General features: G+C 43.9%; 2 long non-coding RNA genes and 1 pseudogene across 2 annotated transcripts; all 3 read right to left on the bottom strand.

The window, feature by feature from the left end:
- Positions 1 to 848: 848 nt before the first annotated feature.
- LOC136508275 (putative serine/threonine-protein kinase-like protein CCR3) lies at positions 849 to 5,324 on the bottom strand (annotated as a pseudogene).
- Positions 5,325 to 7,280: 1,956 nt separating this feature from the next.
- On the bottom strand, positions 7,281 to 7,817 carry LOC136509326 (uncharacterized). The gene is made up of 3 exons (XR_010772307.1): positions 7,693 to 7,817; positions 7,488 to 7,609; positions 7,281 to 7,413 (listed from the first exon to the last, which is right to left on the bottom strand). It is a non-coding gene; the product is annotated as an uncharacterized lncRNA (long non-coding RNA).
- A 1,374-nt stretch (positions 7,818 to 9,191) lies between these two features.
- On the bottom strand, positions 9,192 to 9,775 carry LOC136509327 (uncharacterized). Its single transcript, XR_010772308.1, has 2 exons — positions 9,653 to 9,775; positions 9,192 to 9,368 (listed from the first exon to the last, which is right to left on the bottom strand). It is a non-coding gene; the product is annotated as an uncharacterized lncRNA (long non-coding RNA).
- Between the last annotated feature and the right edge of the window lie 13,416 nt (positions 9,776 to 23,191).

Raw genomic sequence — 23,191 nt, 5'->3', positions numbered from 1 at the left:
TGGTGGGTGATAGTTTGGCCAATATCCTGAACAAGGCTAAGAAAAAAAGGTCACGTTAAGGGGTTGGTTCCTCACTTAGTGGATGGTGGTTTAACCCAGTTGCAATATGCTGATGATACATCCTATTTATGGATTATGATGATAAGACAATTATGAACTTCAAGTTCTTCTTGTATTGTGTTGAGCGGATGACAGGTCTCAAAATCAACTTCCATAAATCTGAGGTGTTTACTTCATGCCTGTCTGATAGGGAGAAAGATAGAGTTGCAAACATGCTAAACTGTAAGATTAGGAGCTTGCCTATGACTTACTTGGGGATTCAAGTATCTGACAAGCACTTGGGGGTTAATGCACTTAGAGGGGGGGGGGGGGGGGGGGGGGGGGGGGGGTTGGTGGGTGTGGGGGGGGGGGGAAGGGAGGTGAGGCGAGGGCAGGCTGGTGGTGGGAGGATGATTGGCGGCGCTGGGAAAGGATAAGAAGAAAGGAACTTAATTTTGCAGGCGGGTAGCAAAGTTGCCGTTGAAAAAAACGCGAACGACGAGTCCTCCACAATGGGAAAGACGCATGTTTCATATCTTTCTGCGGTCTTTCTCTTCTGGGTCCACCTGTCAACTAATTGTAAGCTTTAGATATAAAATCTAAGGGATGAGATCTAAAGTGGGTAGGAAGCTTTAAATTTATGGAGACACTTAATTTCTAATTCTTTTGCTCCTTTATAGTATAGATAGATAATCGTCGCTACTGTGAACATATCGGAGACGGTTTGCTACCGTCTGTATTAGGTATATCAGAGACGGTTTTTCCTAGTAACCGCCTCTATTGTGTGTATATTGAGACGGGGTTTTCTCGGTAACCATCACTATTATGCATATATAAGAGATGGTGAATAACCCATCACTCATGTTGCCACATCGTAGACGTAAATTTATAGAGACGCTTCTTTTCCCGTCACTAGTTTACTTTTCTGTTATCAGTTTCTCACTGAATATATTCAGTACTCTGTCTAATGAATCTAACTGAGTTTAGCTAACTAATACTCTTCAAGAAGCACAACTGCACAGGAACACAACGTTTGAACAAACAATGTTCCACATACAACAGAATAAACAAGCTTACTGTACAATTTAAAATGCCCATGTATGTTTTCATTCATAGGAGGTGGAGCGCTTGCTCGAGGTTGGCGACGACGTCTGGCAGGGCGGTTATCCCCATATGCAGGCACAGACAGCGAGCCGCTGTGTTGGCCACCAGCTGCAGCGGTTGGATCTGCTGCCACGTTGTCGGCTGCGACGCCGGACGTCTGTCGAGCATGTCCCCCAGCCTACCGGCCTGGATGGTCGGTAGCGCGAACGACACCATGGTCATGGCTACTACATCCTGCTTCGCCTCGTCCCAGACACTCACCACGGGGGGCTGCTCTGTCAGGACCTCAAGCATCACCATGCCCAGGCCGTAAACATCGCTGGCTGGCTTGATGTGGCCCGTGCTGTAGTACTCCGGGTCTGCGTACCCACCACACGACGCGGCGCCGGCGACCTCCACGGCCTGTGACGTCACGCCCGCCGCCCGCCGCACCGATGTGCCGAAGCCGGACAGGCATGGCTCCCAAGCGGCGTCCAGGAGGATGTTGGAGGAGGCGATGTTGCCGTGGATGATGAGTGGCATGGCGTGGCGGTGCAGGTGCTTGACAGCGCGCGCCGCGCCTAGTAGCACCTGCACGCGCGTCTTCCACGACGCAGTCATAGGCGACGATGATGACAGTTGACTGCGGCCATGCAGATGGTCGTAGAGCGAGCCGTTTGGCATGTACTGGGTGACTAGCATGCGCTCGCCGTCGTCGGCACAAGTGCCCAAGAGGCGGACGATGTGGTCGTGGCGGAGCGGCGACAGGATGTGCTGCTCCTTGAAGAAGGCGTCCTCCGTGCCTCGCCGCTCGCGGTTTAGGCGCTTGAGCGGCCACCTCAGGCCCGTTGTAGAGCTTGCCCTTGTACACCTTGGTGCCAGAGTCAGCGTCGTCGCTGAGCATGACGGCGAAGTTGTTGGTGGCCACTACGATCTCGGCCAGCGTGAACTCCCCATCCTCAGCTCTGCCCGACACATCCTAGTAGGGATCCAAGACAAGATTACATTTCCCGACGGCACAGAAAGAGAGAGTTAAGCAGTTTTGGGATACCAAACGGACCTAATCTTAAAGTGGACAATTTACCCTCTTTTGCAATCAGCGCTACAGCACCTGCTGGCTGCTGCTCTAGCTAATTGCCCACCCCTTCCACGTGTGATTTCTAGACTTGACGACGGATAGATGAACACGTACCAGCAGGGATTGAGAACGGGAGCTGGGATTTCCATCGAGGCGGCGTGCTATGCCGATGTAGCTGATGACAGGGATGATCGAGAGGTAGGTGTCGATCTTGCGGTCGATGTCCCTAGACGCCGAGAACAGCTGGGACGCGAACCCCTTCCTCTGGCAGGACATGACGTGGCTGTGCGCCTCCAAGAGCGTCCCGTCCAGCCCGGCCAGCACCCGCCTGGCCTCCGGGTCCTGCAGACAGGGAACAAGCTCGGCGAGCATGCTGACGCGGCACGCTAGGTGCTCGCAGTCCTTGGTGTTTTGCCGAGCCGCCTGCGCCGCCTGCCCGATCATGGAGATGAGCCCGCCGACGTCGAGGCCGACGGCCTGCTCCACGGTCGCCGCGTTCTGCAGCCCGTCCCACATCGCAACCGATCACTGATAGGTAGGCAGGCTACATGACTCCTAGTCCTAACACAGACTCCTATACACCCAGTAAGCCTCTATATATCTTGTTGACGATGGCACCGCGTGATAACCGGGTGAAGGAGACATCAACTTGTTTATTATCTAATAAATAAAACAATTAATTAAAACTCTCTCCATCGACAACCGGCCAGGTCGCGCGGCCTGCTGATGGATCACTCCCACTGACACAACGATGATGATTCTAAACAAAGCGGCCTCTTAATTTATTAAGAGGTGACACCGGTTTACGAATTCTGAAAATTGAAAGTGCACTTCTAGATCCATAAGCTTGTTTGAAATGCATTTTGGGTCATGAACTTGTTAAATGTTGTTCCGCTGGTTCATTTCTGGACCATACCGATCACTGCACTGTACTATTTAATAACAAGTTGGAGACATAATAAATATCTTTTCAAAGTTTGTGAACCTAAATAACATTACTTGACAAGTTCAGAGACCATTCATGCACCGCGTGAGACTGTTCTGACACGGTGAAGGCGTCACTGCCATCTAGTACTGTAATCTCAAACGAAAACGAAACTACGCGTGTTTGGCAAGGTTCAAAGAAAGTTGCTGTCATTAATCCTAGATAGGGACATGACATGCCACCCAACTGACCTGTCGCTGCGCCGTTGACTTGACTTTCTTTCTAGCCACAAGAAGCTAAGCAGTTTAACAACCTTACACTTATTAATTAACTGGATTATGCAGTCCTATAAAAAAAACTGGATTATGCAGCCGAGATTGCCCCAGTTGCAACGACACTTGCATTGGTTGTCTTCTTCTAATAAAGGCTCATTCTCTCTTTGTTTCTATTGACATATATAGGCGCCTTATTTCTACGAAAAATGGATTTATTAGATTATATGAAATATACATGATCAGGCCCGGGACAGATATGCGCAAGCACGGAGATGGAGTGCCCAACATGCATGTGGACCCTTTCCTCACCTGGAATCTACCAGTGAACCACTGGGGGTTCATCATGGTATAGGCGTCAAGGTGCAGAGCATATTGGAGCTCATTTAGACCTAGATAACGGTCAATGATAAGTTCAGATTTAAAAATTACATTTAGAGCTCGTACGTTTAGGGAAGTATGACGCCAAGATTCATTTCGGCTAATGAAATCTTATATAAATAAACTAACGATTCCGGACAGGAATTGTTCTTGGGGTGATTCAGGGAACCGAACGGGGCCTAAAGAGTTTTAGACCCGCATGACACCTATGTTAAGTTTGGAAAACTAAAAAAAATACAGTTTTAGAGTTTAGGTATCTATATGACATTGTACCGTACATTCTGCTCGTACTCCACGAGAGGGACTTAGGGAGGATTTGTTGACATGGACTGTGGCGCATCCAGCCTATTGTTGTACTTCTTCTTGCATATGAAGAAGATAAAATAAATGATAAGTACTACTTCAATGTGCTACAGATTAATTCACAAGGCTTTGCAACTTGTGAAGGGGCTTGGACTTAAATTTTTATTTGGTCAATGCGATAATAAGAGGAGATTAAATCCACCTCTGTGGTTTCCGTAATATAATGGTTGTCGTGTAGCTAATCCACGGAGAGGGACTGATGAGGGAGATGGAGGGAATAGTTGACAATCGACTGATGAGGGAGATGGAGGGAATAGTTGACAATCGACTGCGAGGAGGACATCCAGCCTACTGTGTGTTGTACTTCTTCTTATACCTATCAACAAGAGATAAAATTATTCGTTCACGAACTTAATTAGCAACTTGCATTGTGAAGGGGTGCCGGCTGATTTTTTTTTATTTGGCCAATGGGATAAGCGTAGAATAATAAGTTCATCATCGTTCGTTATGTCAGCCATTATTCATACATAATTACATACCTTACGAGGCAACAATATGGTTACCGCAGTCTTGCACGGTTGTGAGGGATGGCAGGGAGCTCCAGAATCACAGAACCCAGCAGAAATCAACCAGCGAGAACGGGAATTACAGGCAGGGTACACAACTTCAGTCGGATCAGATTGAAATCGAGATCACCCCAACCCAATCCGTTTGCCGAGTCGATCGATGGAGTGTAGGATTGCAGAACAAAATCGCCCACGGATCGAGTGTCTCTGATACCAATTGCTAACAGCATAGGGTAGCGGGGATGGAAGGAAAGAATTAGAGGCAGCAAAGGAAGGCAGCAGGATTCGAGGATTCGTGAGGGAGAGATGAAGACGGATACGGGAGATCGTGAGGGAGAGATGAAGACGGATACGCGCTGCACCTGCTTGACGGCGCGCCGGTGGTCGGCTGTGTCACTGGCCTGCCGCGCCGCCCGCTACCCCGTGCCGCAGGTCTGCCGCGTCCCTGGCCTGCCGCCGCCAGCCGTGCCGCGCCGCCTGCCCGCTGCCCCGCCCCGCGTCGCAGATCCGCCGTGTCGCCGGCCCGCCGTGTCGCGCTGCTCGAAGCGCCGGCCCGCACTCCAAGCACCGGCGCACCGCGCCGCCGGCCCTAGCGCGCAGCCTCATCATGGTCACGGGAAAATGGAAGTTGAGGAGGCCGTGTGTTTTGGATAAGGGACGGGAGAGGGAGGGTTGACTTTTACAAGGCGTCCAGTTCGCTGAGTGTCCAATCTAGCACGCTCGGTAAAGTTAAGTTCGGCGAGTGTCAGATCACGGCACCTGTTAAACTTTTTTTTCCATTTCTTTTTTTTCCATACCTTGTCTGCCTTCTTTTCGATGTACTTTGAAAATACCTTATCAAATTGACTCAACAATATATATATATATATATGATTTTTCTATAAATATTACTCCATTATTTTATGCAGTTACGGTTCAAAATTAATTTATATCAATTAAAATTCTATAATTGTACTTAATAAATTAAAATTATCAAACGGATCTAAAAAATTTCTAAAATTTCACATGAAACCATCTATGTTCTTTATTGGCTATACAAAAAGTTTTAAAGTCAAATCCCAATTCGAGCGTCACTTTGACTCCAAATCTTACCAAATCATTCTCAACGCTACGATTCTTCTTCTGAGATGCTTCGGTTTGTAAACATCGTACGTGACAAATTGTGCGAAACCTTCTCAATTTTTTACCACAGCCTCCACGTACGATATCATCATATCATGACAAATCTCATGATTTTTAGACTTCGTTTGCTTTTTTAGAATTTAAAAATCATTTGGCCACACATTCATGGTCGTGTTTTCTGAACAAGATGTTCGAAATTTCTTTTCATTTCCCAGGTAAGGCCTCACACTGGACTCAATAATATGAATATCATTTTTGTACTCATTTTATTCTATTATTTGAATCACTTGCCGTTCAAATTTGACTTATACAAAAAAAATTCCTAAAAATGTAATTAATTAATTAAATATAGCAAACAGATCTAGAAATATACTAAATTTTAACATGGAATACCACATGTTCTATGTAAAGAGTAGAAAAAGTTTTAAGGTCAGAAGAGAAAAAAGTGAAATAATTTTGCCGAGTGCTAAATAATTACACTCGGCAAATATATTTCTTTGCCGAGTACCAAATAATTACGCTCGACAAACATATTTCTTTGCCGAGTGCCTAGCTTTGCCGAGTGTTTTTTTTCTGGGTTGCCGAGTGCCAGTCTTTGCCGAGTGTTTTTTTGGCTCTTTTACCGAGTGCAATTATTTTGCCGAGTGTTTTTGTAGCAGCACTCGGCAAATAGCTTCTTTGCCGAGTGTCCGATAGGATGCAGTCGGCAAAGATTCTTGCACTCGGCAAACTAAGGGTTTCCGGCAGTGTATCCATATCTTCACTTTCTCCAGCCCCCATCCAGCTGTCATTCCACGATTTCCCAACATCCTAGTGTGATCAGCATATATATTTACAAAGGTGGTAATTTCATTGTAACGACATGTATCAACATTACCAGTTTGGTGGTTGTTTCTCGCCATCTTTAACAATATGGGCCACTCGACCAAGTAATCGTGAATTAGGTAATATCTTCTCATAATTTGTTCTGTCAAACACAAAAGATTGGATTCAATAAAAATTATGTTGACTGAACCTCCTCCAACTTGATTATTGAAATGTTCCAACAAATCTCAGTCAAGTGCAACACAAAACCTGTTAGCAGCACTAACAAAAACTTCAACACCCGAAAGAGAAATCCACAATTACTGTCCTATCTTAAAATAGTTCAGAATTCCGCAGAGAAGATCAAACCGCAGGAACGGAGTTCCCATGTTCCTATCATAGTAGTTCATGCCCACAAAATTGCCGTTGACATCAACAAGGGGCCCTCCAATCCCAGCCTAACCAGGTTAATTAAAATGGAGAGGTTGTTGTCAGTTGTGATGCCAAGTAAACAAGGCTAAGTATATCATATTCATGCGGCAATTAAAAAAAGAAAATCAATGGTGCTACCTTAGTGATTGTACATGTAGTGTAACGAAGATCATTGCAATCCAGTTTGCCTGACCACCTGGTACATATTCCACTTGCAGCCATAACTAAATCTGGTTCAAAGCGACGGCCCACAGCTACTACCTTGGTAGAATAATACATCGTCTGATGTTTCAGCGCAGGACAATCAACATTATAATTCTTGACGCTGGCAAGAGCAACATTGTAATGTAAACTATAATGTTCCAATTTCCCTTCACAACGTTCATTGTTTGGAAGCAACACCACAATCTGCAAACAATACCATGTGACTTAAGCAGTGTCTTGAAAGAACAAGAATCGCACAATATAATTAGAGCACCAACCCTTAAGCCCTCAATAATTGTGCCATCAAGATTCCTAACCAAGCTTGCTGATGTCAGGATAGCCGGGCATTTATCAGCATAGTCAATGAAAAATCCCGTGCATGCAAATAATTTTGATTCACCTGGGCAACATAATTGTCACTAATAGCTAGTGATGACTAAATACAAATGTGAAATAGTATACAGCACATTACAGTAAAATAACCATTGAACGAAGCAAGTGCAACAAGATTTCCATATATGTGAGAAGCAACTCCTTCCTTGAGTTCACCCCAGACACCATTAGGATATGTGTCACCAAAAATCTTAATGCTACCTGGTTGTCGAGACATTGTATAATAGTTAGTGGCACAGAAGAGCTATAAAAAGGCTCAATGCATGATAAATCAGTAGGCATTGTGATTGACTATATCCATTGATGGACTAGGGTAACCCAAAAGGTCAACCCAAATTCTGCTTGTCTAATGACATGCTAATTCTATGTACAATATGCAACAATCACTTAATTTCTGCAAATAATATTGTAAAATTATAATATGATTGCATCTTGTGTGACTACTCATATTATAAGTGATTGTGTTTGAACAAATCCATGAACATCTCTATCCTTCAAGGAGCCAGTGATGATCATGATGTGCTGTATGCACCCTCAATCCAGATCTTTTCTAGATGGACTAGCAAAAACTGCCCGTGTGTTGCAACAGCAATACAAAATCGAAGGAGTACATTTGTGTATATAGTGAACCTTGGTTCCATGACGTCGTTCTAGGAGATTGGGGTGAGGGTGAAACTGATTTGTAATATATAAGTGGCAGGATGATGGGTAAATATGGTGGTGACATATAGGGGTAGAGTGGTGGTGATGGCAGACACCCCATCATCACCAACTCAGTCTCCTACAGGAGTTGAGATTTACGTTGAGATGTGCATGTAGCATTTTATTTACTACAGTATTGAATTATCTGCATATGTACATAGTCGGTTGATTTTTATAGGCACACTAATATATGAAATCAGAGGAAATTTACATTATAAAATCAGAACCTGAGGTATACTTATTTGTGATCACAACGCATAGGCAATGCTAGTGCAATAGTAAGGTAAGCGGATTGGCTCTAACATTACAATACAACTATAGAGGACTATACTAGGTAAATAGAAGTATAGATGAAAAAGCTTTATTTGCACCACTAAAGGACCTTACAAATAGTATTGTATCATAATTAAAAAAAGAAACATCTGATAACCAATGTCGAGCGGTTGTGTACTCACCTCCAGGGGGGAAAAGTTTCACACATGCGTCTTCGTTGTCTTTTTTTATCCCTGTAGATGAAGATCAATATGAGTACTAACCCAAAAGGGATCAACAGGAGCAGATAATGCAATAAAACAAGAAAGAACTAAGCAAATGTATACAAAATCTTAGTCAAGAGATACCATATCCCCAACTAGTTAGTCTCAACATAAAAAGTTCTAACATCTTTTGAGGTAGAAAAATATATTGGCTTCAATATTTCATACACAGGAATGTTGCTACACTGCAAGCCTACAGTACAGAGCAACTGTGACACCTGCGATAAGACAGCTATCCCATTTGAAAACATCTTTCACTAGAGAGTAGACATACCAAACCATCAAGTTGTTATTAAGGGTAAACATTAGAAGCTGCAACTACATAGATAAACAAAATGAAAATATATTTGCATACCTGACTTGCTTCACCAAGTTTAGAAATACACTCTTTTTCAAGGATGTATGAAAATGCCCCAAACGTTCGAGAATTATACTCCTTGGCAAGAAAATTGGTCTTTCCATATCCCAGAAGAGGTTCATGCCAAAAAAGTTCCCATAAAAATCAAAAAGTGCACCGCCCTGCATAGTCTACAAAAAAAAGTGGCAGGCTTTATTGAAATGATAAAGAATCAGAGTTACTCCCACCTTTATGTTAAAATTGCCACAGTTGATCGTTTTATGCAAATTGTAAATGCTACTATTTTTTCAACAATCTATAAATACTTTAAAATGTATAGTAATTTTGTATTATCTTCCACTGCAAATTCAACCAACACAAAATCCATTCAACTTAACTGGGAATTTGGGATGAGTAAAAGCAAACAGAGGTAGTTTTCTTTATTGAATATGAGACGTAGTTAATGCTAGTGTACCTCAGATAATTTACATATAGAGAACATAACATATCGACTATATTGAGATCCGCGTGAACCAGTGCATGTCCCACTTTGGGCCAATACTCTGCCAGAGATGTCACACCCTACTGCCACTACCTTGTTAAAACCCTAGGATACATCTAGGTGTAGATCAGTGGGTAAAAGACCTTACATTCGTGATAAATAAGTCCTAGTTCATATAAACCTAGAAGATAGAGAGAAGAGGGAGAGAGGGGTGATAGGTTACCGACCATCAGAGGGTTTGGAGGAACTACTGGAGCCGTCCATGGCGATGGCGGTGGTGCGGTCCGAGTCAATGAAGGCGGTGGCGATGTAGCAGTGAAGTGGTGCGGTATAGGGGCGGCGTCGGGTCCCGGCAGTGAAGACGGAGGCGGCTTCCCGTCACTGGCTGCGCTCCCTGTCTCGATCGGGCTAGGGTTTTTCGATGGGCGACTGTAGCTCGGTTCAACCTCGTGAAAAGAGCCGCCGGCCCCGACCTCTATATATAGCGTAGTGTGACGGGGGCCCACCAACCATATAGGGTTGGGCGCCCCCGATCAGGGCGCGAGGTCAAGGCCTGGGCCGGACTAGAGGAGATCAACACTAACAATCTCCCCCTTGATCTCATCTCATTTCTTAGACTTAACTTTATCCTTGTTCTTATTCCATCACAGATTAGTGCATAGAGCATGCCTCATCGTCACGGCTAGTGCCATTAGATTAACAGCTACAATGCACCTCTCTGTTTTGAAATAGATTCTTAACTAGGCCCTTATTTTCTAGGAATCATAGTCTTTCCCGTAAACCCATGCTGGCTAAGTGTTATCTGAACACGTTGGGCGGTAAGCCTTTGGTAAGCGGATCCGCGAGCATCTTTTCTGTACTTATATGCTCAAGACTAATTATATGATCCCGGACTTTATCTTTCACAACATAATACTTTATGTCAATGTGTTTGGCAGCACCATTTGACTTATTGTTGTGAGCATAACATAATGCTGGATTATTATCGCAGTACAACTTGAGTGACTTATGTATGTCGTCTACTACTTTCAACCCGGGTATGAATTTCTTTAGCCAATTCACCTGCCCCATGGCCTCATAACATGCTACAAACTTGGCATACATCGTAGATGATGTAGTGACGGTTTGCTTTGAGCTTTTCCACGATATAGCTCCTCCTGCGAGAGTAAATATATATCCTGACGTGGACTTTCTATCATCTCCCGCATAATCTGAATCTAAATACCCCTCTATGTGTAGGGAATCAGATTTTCTATACGTTAACATGAGGCCTTTCGTGCCTTGCAAATAATGCAAAACTTTCTTTACCAGTCTCTAGTGTTCTATTCCTGGATTACTCTGGTATCTGCCAAGTAACCCGGTAACAAACGCTAAGTCAAGGCATGTACACACTTGAGCATACTGTAAACTTCCGACAGCTGAAGCATATGGAACTGCTTTCATTTGATCGATCTCATATTGGTTCCTGGGGCATTGAAATTCCCCAAATCTATCGCCCTTGACTATGGGAGCAGGTGAAGGCTTACAATTTTGCATACTGTATTTCTTTAGAACCTTTTCTAAATATGCCTTTTGTGATAAACCTAAAACCCCCTTTGTTCTATCTCGGTGAATCTCTATTCCTAGAACGAACAAAGCTTCACCGAGATCCTTCATATCAAAATTCGAGGACAAGAACTTCTTCATCTCCAGTAGTAGATTGACATCACTACTAGCAAGTAAGATGTCATCCACATACAGGATTAGGAAAATGTATTTCCCATTCTTGAACTTTGAATAAACTCAATTGTCCTCTACATTTTTTTAAACCCAAAATTTCTTGTTGTACTATCAAACTTCAAATACCATTGCCTTGAAGCTTGTTTTAATCCGTAAATGGATTTCTTCAGGCGGCATCCCATATGTTCTTTTCCTTTCGCAACAAAACCTTTTGGTTGTGCCATGTAAACATTTTCCTCCAAATCCCCATTGAGGAACGCCGTCTTTACATTCATCTGATGTAATTCTAAATCGTAATGTGCTACAAGCGCCATTATAATTCTAAAAGAATCCTTATACGAGACTGGAGAAAAATGTCCCATTATAATCTATGCCTTCTCTTTGCGTTAAGCCTTTCGCCACAAGTCGCGCTTTAAATCTTTCTATATTCCCTTTGGAGTCATATTTGGTTTTGTAGACCCATTTACAACATACTGTCTTGGCTTCTTTAGGAATTGGTTTTAAGTCCCAAACGCTGTTGGTACTCATTGATTTCATTTCATCTTGCATGGCTTCAAGCCACTTGGATGAGTGAGCGCTTCTCATGGCTTCTTCAAATGAGGTGGGATCACCCTCCATTTGAAATTCTTCACATTCATATACTTTGAAGTCATCGGGAATAGCTAGTTTCTCGACTCTTTGAGACCTTCTAGGGCCCTCGCTAGTTGACGCTTGTTCTATATGAGGCTGTTGTTGCTCTTCCTCTTGTGTGACAATGGGTTCTATGGGGTCCTGAGGGATAGGTTCCTCATGTTTATTCATTATTATCATAGGAGAACTAACAATAGGTGCTGTCACTACAGTGTTTGATACTGTTGGTGCAGCAACAACAGGTAGCGTGAAGAATGGTTCCTGAACCATCGGAGTAGGCACATGTACCCGCTTCTCCTCTAGGTTAATTTCTCGCGCTACTCTACTCCCCTGATCATCTCTTCCTCCATGAACACAACATGTCTTGTTTCTATAAACTTCGTATGTCTGTCAGGACAATAGAAGCGATAACCTTTTGACTTTTCTGGATAGCCAATAAAATAGCAACTGACTGTCTTAGAGTCTAGCTTCCCTATGTTTGGGTTAAAAACTTTAGCCTCAGCTAGACAACCCCATACACATAAATAGTTAAGTAAGGGTTCTCTTCTTGTCTAGAACTCATACGGTGTTTTGGGCACCGATTTGCTTGGCACTCGATTAAGAATATGAATGACGGTTTTTAACGCCTCCATCCATAAACTTATCGGTAGCGTAGAGTAACTTATCATACTTCTCACCATATCCATTAGGGTATGGTTGCGTCTTTCAGCTTCTCCATTCTACTGAGGTTCGCTCGGTGTAGAGTACTAGGCAACTATGCCATTTTCCTGTAAGAACCTTGCAAAAGGTCCAAGAACTTGGCCATATGGGGTGTGTCGACCGTAGTACTCCCCCCATGGTCGGATCTTACTATTTTAATCTTTAAATTGTGCTGATTCTCTACTTCTGCCTTAAATATATAAAATTTATCCAATGCTTCTGTTCTTTCCTTAATTGGATAAATATAGACATAACAAGAATAATCATCTGTGAATGTTATAAATAAATCATAACCATCCACACTTTTCACAGGAAAAGGACCACAGATGTTTGTTTGAATTATTTCTAAAATTCATGTGCTTCGTTTGACATCTTTCTTTATTTTCTTAACATACTTTCCTTTTATGCAGTCAATGCATTGTTCTAAATCTGAAAATTCTAATGTCGGAAGAATTGATTTCTTAACCAATCGCTCTATTCTCCCTCTCGAAATATGACCTAAATGACAGTGCCATAATTTTGATGATACATCATGAACTCTCTTTCGCTTATTTCTTGCATTCATAGACGAAGAGGCATTCTCATTCTCAGTGTTCACATCATTCACATTCTCAGAAAGTGATAACAAATAAAACTTATCTTGTTGGAAGGCAAGACCAACACATTTATTATTAAACACAATCTAACATTTACCATAACCAAAATGGCAATCATGTCCATCATTGTCTAAATGTGACACACTAATTAAGTTTCTTCGCAAAGTGGATACATAAACAATATCTGAAAGCCTAAGTACAAAACCATCATGTAATTCTAGAGAGAGATCTCCAATGGCTTCGACTTCAGCTTCAACTCCATTTGCTACTTTAATTCTTCTTTCTCCGCTTTGTAGGGTCCTTCTCATATAGAATCCCTGTAATGAATTTGTAACATGTATAGTTGCACCTGAGTCAATTCACCAAGTAGATTTTGCATAACTTAAATACAAGGACTCATCTATGAATGTAATAATGTCCTCACCTTTCCTCAGAAGGAACTTCAGGAACACTGGACAATCCTTCTAGTAATGTTCACGCTTCTTGCAACTTAGATAAAACCAGTGCCACCATCCTAGATAGACCATATTGCTAGGGCTTATACATAATTTATCGTATCCTACTTTTCGTAAAACTTTTGTTGGTCAAATTTTAGGTTTTTTTAAAAGAGTTATGAAACTCGTATCTCATTATTGGCTCTGATACCACCTGTGGCAGAACCGCCCGAAACAACACATTTACGGAGGCGCTCGTCTTTCACTAGACACTAAGCACCCCGAAAGTGAGCTGCATTGGGCCGTTCCGTCGAGCACACCCCAAGGGAGAACTCGAAACAATCCACGTTTTACATCCAGAATCCAATAATGAGAACGAGTTTATAATATTTAGTCCATTCTATACAATAGGAGTTCTTAGAAATAAATTATTACAATACCAAGGTTCAGAGTGCGGAAATTAAACAGCGGAATTGAAATAAACATCTAGCGATAAGATACAAGGATCCGTCTGTGCCCACTAGAAGAATCCTCCACACAAGTCACTCCTCAAGCTGCACCTACAATAGGGGTAAATAAACCCTGAGTACACAATGTACTCGCAAGACTTACCCGACTAGTGGGAATAGTTTCCCGACTCCAAAGGATATGATAGGCTTTATGGTTTGCTGGGTTTTCTTTTAGCAGAAAGCATTACTAATAGTGAATCTTTATGTTTGCATTTTATTAGCAGTCATGATTGGTTCAATAGCTAACCCTTCTAGGTAAGCATCTATTCTACTTTCAAGCATGAGTTGAACAATCAGATCCATTCATCACCTTTCATCTTCTTGTTCTTACTACGGTGCTAGATCATAGCCATGTCATACCGCATCATGCGGCGATTCGCAAATCAATGTATCCCAGCTGGGTACCTCAAAACACATGCCCCACTTGTACCCCAGGTACAAGCAAGACCAACCCACCACTCTCCTATCATAGGATCTAGGTCCCCGTCCAAACTTGGACTCCAAGCCCCCGCTCCTGAGTCCCGGACTCAATGCGGTGCTTAGACCTCCACCATCCCTGCCTCCAATCAGTCGATCCGGAAAGAACCGGAACCCATGACAAGAAAATGACAAGTCTTTTGGCTCCCATAAGCAAGTATGTCCTCAGGATAATAAGTCTATGACCTGACTACCATCCACAGCAATGGACGGTCCTTAACCGACACGGACAGGGAAAACAGTGCAACCAAGCTATGCCCCGTTGGCCATGGGACACAACCTATTACACCCACCAATACCCGTACCATATCCCTGCTCGGTCTCCATTTTCCTTTCACTATCTTATTATGAGAGTAGTAGTAATAATCACCTATTGTGAGTAACGATAGTTACTCACGCTATCAAAGAACCTAAGCATAGCAGCTATTCGGCCTATGCTAGTAGGACCCATAGGTAGGTATATATATGCATGTAGTTTCAATATAACTCCTGTAACGTAAATGCATATCACATATGTATATTCAGTGATTATTAAAAATAAGGGTTATGCACCGGGGCTTGCCTTGGGCAGGAGCGGTGTCAGCAAAGTCAGTCGCTGGTGGCTCCGGGGCACCCTCCTATACGAGAACCTCCTCCTCATACTCCTCGATCACCTCCTCGTACTCCTGCTCGCCCACGGTCACAAACTCCACCAACTCGTTCTCTATATACATGCAATGATGGTGCAACACTTAGTATTACGGCAACAGCAACTCTTAAAATAAGAATATATCTATCATGCTACTAAGCTAACTCTAATGACTAAAATGCTAAGCTACCCATCATTTCCACTAAATAGGTATGAAACCATTCAAGTATTAACTTAGCAACTAAAATGCATTTCTTCTTTTATTAACGATTTAATATATATTAAAACAAGGAGTACTTAGCTACCTTATTTCTCAACCTATTCTAGGGCTACAAAAATTACAGTGATCACATAATACAATAAACCTAATGTAAAAATTTGATGGACAAAACTATTACCAATTTGCCACAAAAATTCCTACAAATATTACTATTGTAAAATAATACTAAACATTCTCAAATGAATTAATAAGCCTTAGCATCATCTCAGACCTATATAATCTAACCATGCCATCAGATAGACAACATTTTTAGGAACTCAACAAAATTTATTTCATGATTTTTGGACACCTATGTGAATTGATATTAATTATCAAAGTTTAGCTCAGAATGTAAAATATAAAACTATTTCTAATTCTTTAAGAAAAAGAAAAACTAATTCTAACCCGCAGCCCATTACTGCGCGGCCCGCGTGGACACGGTCCACTGCGAGGTGGCCCACGACAGGGAGGCCCGCGTGCGCGACATATATGCAAAAATGCCCCCGCGTTAAAGGCAAATCAACCCGTAGTCCATAGCACTATTCCTAGAGAGAGGGGCTATGCAAATAGAACCCTGCAACCTATCTCCTTTACCATGGCCAGGTCCCTGGCCACCCCTACGCATGCCAGTGCGGCGGCACGGGCACTAGACCACCACACCGGCCAACCGAGAGCCCCTCCGACACACCTAAGAGGCCGATCCTCACCTACAGGACGACGTGCAACTTCGGGCAGCGGTTGGACGAGCCGGGATGCAGTAGAACAGCCTCTCCACGACGACCGGCACCCTGCGGGCTTACAGGAACGGCAGAAACAGCGGGTGAGCACCAGTGACTCACCATGAACCTACCCGTGGAGATGGTTCGGCTGGAGATGACCCGGGCAGGGCTAGCCACGTGCGACCGGAGGGGTGCGGTGGCGCTCCACGATGGCGTGGCCGCGTCAGCAGTACTGGTGAGGCAGTGGAGGTGCAAGTGAGGTGTGCAGGGTGAAGTGGAGGTGGAGGCAAAGCACATGGTGCAGATGGATTGGCGAGGGGTGGAGCGGTGGGTGGCTGCCCTCGGCCACAGCCGGTCCCACCCTTAATGGCACGGCCGAGGGGGAACTTCCTAATTGGAGTTCGTCATGGCGTGGTTCAAGGCGGGGTGGGGACGGTTGGCACGCAGATGTCAAGGCGCATACACGGGCACGCAGAATTGAAGGCAAGTGCCTATGCCCTGGCTCACCGCGGCCGCGATGTGACCGTGGCGGGGGCAGAGGTGCAGCGGGGGAAGCGGGCGGTGAACAGTGGCAGCGTGGCTAGCGTGCCTTGGCGGGATGCGGGTGTCGCGACCAGGGGCTCACGTCCAAGAACAAACGATGAGCGCGAGCACCCACGACTGGCCCTGGCCCGTGCGCCGCAGCGCCATCAATGGCGTGCCGACGGCGGCAACAAGGATGGCACCCCACGTGCACGCGACTTCGAGGCAGCAGCGGCGTGACATGCAGTAGCACCTGGCTATGCAGCGGCAGCATGGCACGACATAGCAAGCAGACATAGCGCGCGATGGGACGGCAGTGGCAGCAGCGCAGCACGATGGGCAGACAGGCGCAGGAGAGCGGCGGGGCGCGGCGGCTCGCGGTTGGCGGCTAGTGGCGCGCCCACCGTGGCCAGGCTACGGCAGCAGCAATCGGCCAGCGTGGCCTAGCGCGCCGACGCCACGACGTCGGCGCAGCGTGGCCTGGTGATCGCGTCCACACGGCCAGGAAACCGAAACAAGTGACGTGCACGAATTTTAAAGCATTCGAAAAATCTAAACCGTTGATCCAATCCCCAAACCACCTTTGCTATACCTTAGAGGGTATATTAGGCTACTAAAACAAGCTATATTACAACACCACTCCTTAACCCAATTTCTCTACAAAAATTACCAAACATAGCTTTGTCAATCTATTTTCAGACTTAAGAAATTGACCAAGTCTTGAGTTGGATTTGCTTCAAATTTGATTTCCAAGCTATTAGAAATGTTAGCTAGTGTTATTATCTTGTTAAAACAAAAGTTGCACTATCTTCTACAAAATGTGTACTTCAAACTTTATTAAGGTGTCACATATATGTTTTATAGCATTTTTGCTTAATAAAAATTGGTTTCCAACCTTAAGTGACATAACATGACTATTGAATTCTCTTTATGTATCATTTGTGTTAATCATTTTTCATGCCAAGAAATTTATCTTTGCACATTCTCACATGCATTAACACAAAATCATGATGCTCACAAAGTGTTTTTAGTAGAAAATTTGCAGTGTAACATCGAGGGTGTTACAACTCTCCCCCCCCCCCGTAAACAAAATCTCGTCTCGAGGTTTCATGTGCCTAGTGTGGGAAAAGAGATAAGAAATAAATTCTGATTTAAACAATTACCTCGATGAACTAGGAAGAAGATGGGGATAATGCTTCAAGATATAGCTTTCTTGCTCTCAAGTTGCTTCGTCCTCTGAGTGATTTTGCCACTGAACTTTATAGAACTTCACCACCTTGTTTCTAGTCACTCTTTCTTTCTCATCTAAGATCTTGATGGGATGCTCAATATAAGACAAGTTGGGCTAGAGGGGAAGTCCTTCAATTTTCACCGCTTCATCGGGAACTCACAAATATTTCTTCAACTGAGAAACATGGAAGACATTGTGGACTGCTGACAAAATATCTAGGAGTTGGAGGCGATAAGCAACAGGACCACATTGCTCCGAAACCTTATAAGGACCCACATAGCGAGGGGCTAGGTTTCCATGGACACCAAACCGATGCACCTCTCTCATGGGAGATACCTTGAGATACACATGATCCCCAACTGCAAACTACAAAGGCCTTCTTCGCTTGTCAGTATAAGTTTTCTGCCGACTCTGAGCTGTCTTCAAATGGCTTTGAATAATACTAACTTGCTCTCGATCCTCTTTGATAAAATCAGGTCCAAAATATCCACGGTCACCCACTTCAACCCAGTTAAGCGGGGTTCTACATTTCTTTCCATACAGAGCTTCAAAAGGTGCCATACGAATGCTTTCTTGATAGCTATTGTTGTAAGAAAACTCAGCTAAGTTCAAGCATTCGTCCCACTTCTCCAGAAAAGAGATGACACAAGCTCTCAACATATCTTCAAGTACCTAATTTACCCTTTATGTTTGTCCATCCGTCTATGGATGATAAGCTAAACTTCGGAGGAGACGAGTACCAAGACATTTCTGGAGTTGCTCCCAGAAGCGGGAGACAAAGACTAACCCCCTATCAGAGACGACAGTGAGAGGAACTCCATGTAGGGTCACAATCTGATCAAAATACAACTTGGCATACTTCTTGGCTGAATATCTGGTATCTACCAGAAGAAAATGAGCGGACTTAGTGAGGCGATCCACAATGACCCAAATAGAGTCATAGCCCTTAGATGTGCGAGGTAAACCCACAATAAAATTCATGGAAATATCCTCCCATTTCGAAACAGGAATAGGCAAGGGCTGTAGAAATCCAGGCGTATGCATGTGGTCCGCCTTAACTCTCCCACAAGTATCGCATTCCACGACATACTTGGTGATACCCTGCTTCATATTTGACCACCAATACAAGTGGCGCAAATCATGATAGATCTTGTTACTTCTAGGATGGATGGACAACTTGGAATTATGAGCATCATCCAAAATCTTTCTTCTAAGCTCCTCATTTGATGGAACCATCAATCTGTTCTTGAACCTCACTACCCCTTGGTCATCCATACTAAAATGAGGACCACATCCTTCAGCAATTAACTTCTTAATGTGAGGAATTCTTGAAGTATCTTGCCTTTGCTCGCTGATAATTTGCTCAAGTAAATCCGAAACTAGAGCAATGTGAGCTAGCACTTCAGCATGATTGAGAGACAAAGGTGCTTCTTCTACCTGATGCGACTTTCGACTCAAAGCATCAGCTACCACATTAGCTTTTCCAGGATGGTAATAAACATCCAAATTATAATCCTTGAATAATTCCAACCATCTCCTTTGCCTCATGTTTAACTCAGATTGAGTGAAAATATACTTGAGGCTTTTATGATCTATAAAAATGTGCACTTTGTTCCCAGCAAGTAATGCCTCCAAATTTTTAGAGCGTGCACCATAGCAGTTAGCTCTAAATCATGAGTGGGATAATTCATTCCATGCTTTTTTAGCTGTCATGAAGTATAAACTATCACACGCCCATCCTGCATGAGCACACATCACAGCCCAGTCTTTGAGGCATCACAATATATATCAAAGGGTCTGTCAATATCTGGCTGGGCGAGGACAGGAGCAGTGGTAAGGAAATGCTTCAAGGCTTGAAAAGCTTCTTCACACGCCGGACTCCATACAAACTTGGCATCTTTCTGGAGCAACTTGGCCATGGGTTGAGCTATTTTGGAGAAGTTAGGAATAAAGCATCGATAATATCCAGCAAGACTAAGGAACTGACGGATCTGATGTACTGACTTGGGAGACTTCCAATTTAACACATCTTGTACCTTGCTTGGATCCACCGAGATGCCTTCAGGAGTCAACACATGTCCCAAGAACTGCACTCGATCCAACCAAAACTCACACTTGCTGAATTTGGCATACAACTTGTGTTCTCTTAATCGAGTTAGCACTATACGAAGATGTTAGGCATGCTCTTCCTTGTTCTTGGAGTAGATCAAAATATCATCAATGAATACCACTATAAACTTATCCAACTCCGACATGAAGACTAAATTCATGAGATACATGAAGAATGCAGGAGCACTGGTGAGACCAAAAGACATGACTAGGTACTCATACAACTCATACCTAGTAGAGAAAGTTGTCTTTGGTATATCTTAGGGTCTGATCTTAATTTGATGATAACCTGAACGAATGTCAATCTTGGAGAATATCCTTGCACCAGCCAATTGATCGAACAAAGTATCAATACGAGGTAAGGGATACTTGTTCTTAATGGTTACCGCATTAAGAGGGCGGTAGTCCACATACATCCGAAGAGTGCCATCCTTCTTCTTCACAAAAATGGCCGAACAACCCCATGGTGAAGAGCTAGGACGGATGAATCCCTTGTCCAACAACTCCTCTAACTGCTTCTTTATTTCTGCTAGTTCCTTCGGGGCCATGCGGTATGGACGCCGTGAAATCAGAGCAGTGCTAGGCTCTAACTCAATAGTAAACTCCACATCTCTGTCTGGTGGTAACCTAGGTAGATCTTCAGGAAAGATATCCGGAAACTCACAGACCACAAGAATAGAGGCAAGATCAGAAGACGCTTCAACATGAGCAACAACTGGTGGGGATGGCTCGGAAGGCATAAGAAGAGACATCCTATCCTCAGAAGAAGGAAGCCGTAGCTCCACAACTCTCTGCTTAAGGTTCATGACCACCCCATAAACTCTCAACTAGTTCATACCCAAAATTGCATCTATGCCCTGCCCAGGCAGCACCATGAACTGAAGACGATAAGTGTGAGTGGCTAACACCAATTTGACTGTGTTCGTCCGGGTATTAACGCATAAATGCACCCCCGGAGTGCTGATTTTATAGGCAATAGGGATAGCCATAAGAGATATATTGTGCTTCTGTACGAACCCTATGCTCATGAATGAATGTGATGCACCAGAATCAAACAATACATAGGCTGGATGGGAATCAATGGTAAACATACCAGCCATAACAGGTTCATTCTGCAAGATTTCGTCAGCCTTGGTGAAGTTGACTTGCCCAGAGCGGCTCACTGACACCTTCTTCTTGATGATCATCCTCTTGACCAGTCGGGAGTTAGCTGAAGGCTAGGAAGAGTGTGCAGGCTGGTTCTGCGGACACTCCCGAGCATAGTGGCCCTCCTTGCCACACTTGAAGCAAGCACCAGACTTGTTTTTCGGTGGGCGACTGTGGTCCCGGCATTGAAGACGGTGGTGGCTTTCCGTCACTGGTTGCGCTCCCTGTCTCGATCGGGCTAGGGTTTTTCGGTGGGCGACTGTAGCTCGGTTCAACCTCGTGAAAAGAGCCGCCGGCCCCACCTCTATATATAGCGCAGTGTGACGGGGGCCCACCAACCATATAGGGTTGGGCGCCCCCGATCAGGGCGCGAGGTCCAGGCCCAGTCCGGCCGTTGGGCCGGACTGGAGGAGATCAACACTAACATACCTTTCTCCCATGGGGGTCAAATTGCACCTGATGATCTAGAGGCATGCAATAAACATCAAGGACGGACATGACTTTGACAACAGCAATTTCATGATCCAAATCATATTCTTCCAGAAGCCCTATGACAACATTTCCTTCATGGCGTACTTCAATATATATTGATAAAAGCAAAACAGCACAGAATGGTCATGGTTATGTAAAGTAAACAATAGCAATTAGTAAATGATTATCAGCAGCACAAACCTCAAGCTTATTATCATGGCCATCTGTTTCAGAATCATGTAAAGCTCTAACCAAACTTTCTGAAGTCACAAACTTTGTGAAGTTACACTGGCGTTCTATAACTATGCCAGAGGATGCATAGCACACTGTGTCCTACAAGATCATAATTTATATCATTGACAACTAATGATTTTTAGACATATATATTTTTGAAAAAAAATTAGGGGCAGTACAACAGAATAATCACCATCGGACAAAGCAATTGAGACAACACTTCTAGACAACTTTGATGCAACTTCCTCACTCAGCTCAGTCCAGATATCTTGATTGTCCCAACGTAAGTCACCAAATTAAGAAAACACGTTATTACAAGACACACATGAGCACTCAAATAGAGCCATAAATAAATAAATAACATGAAGAAAAAGGAAGAACCAGCGGACCTGAAATCAACAAGTCAGTTGCCTCTTCTCCACTGCAAGTTCTTTTATTATCAGCTGAGAACAGTCGCAATAAGATCATCGGCACCCCTCTTATTACTTGGCAGCATCTTTCCAAAACTGGAGCAGAACTAAAGGCAAAATGTGGGTCATGCATAACCAGTAAAGCAAACGTTGCTGGGTCAGTGATTCAATTTTTATTTATGTCATACTACTTTCATAAAGCAAACCAAAAGAAATGCACCGTCAACCTGATGGTTGTTAGTTTCTCGCTTTTCAAATAATAACAACCAATATAGAGCACAAAAAAATCATATTTCATATTTGATATGGAATTAAATTAAAAGGTCAAAAAAATAAATTCCGAACTATGGACCAAGGAACGAGCAAGGAGAACAACAACGCACTGAATGGCAAGCAGGTTTCCCCAATAGAAACTGCAGCGGCAGCACACCCAAATCAGTAGATCGGAGAGAGTCTAAGACGAAGAGAAACAAAAATGATGTGGACTCGAGAGGATCGAGTGGGGTGGGAAGACCGGGATCACCTCGATCCTCACCGTAACCGGCGGGATGGATGGATTGAACTGGGCAGCCAGGCACGAACGTCGTCGAGCGCGTCCACCGCAATACGAGAGAGAGAGAGAGAGAGAGAGAGAGAGAGAGAGAGAGAGAGAGAGAGAGAGAGAGAGGTAGTGCTGGTGATGTGGCAGGAGGAGCGCGATGGAGTTGAGCAGGACCACG

The sequence above is a fragment of the Miscanthus floridulus genome, chromosome 15 (genome assembly GCF_019320115.1).
Source record: "Miscanthus floridulus cultivar M001 chromosome 15, ASM1932011v1, whole genome shotgun sequence".
NCBI classification, from domain to species: domain Eukaryota; kingdom Viridiplantae; phylum Streptophyta; class Magnoliopsida; order Poales; family Poaceae; genus Miscanthus; species Miscanthus floridulus.
Note: the sequence above shows the minus strand (reverse complement) of the source record. Positions and strands in the feature narration are given on the sequence as shown.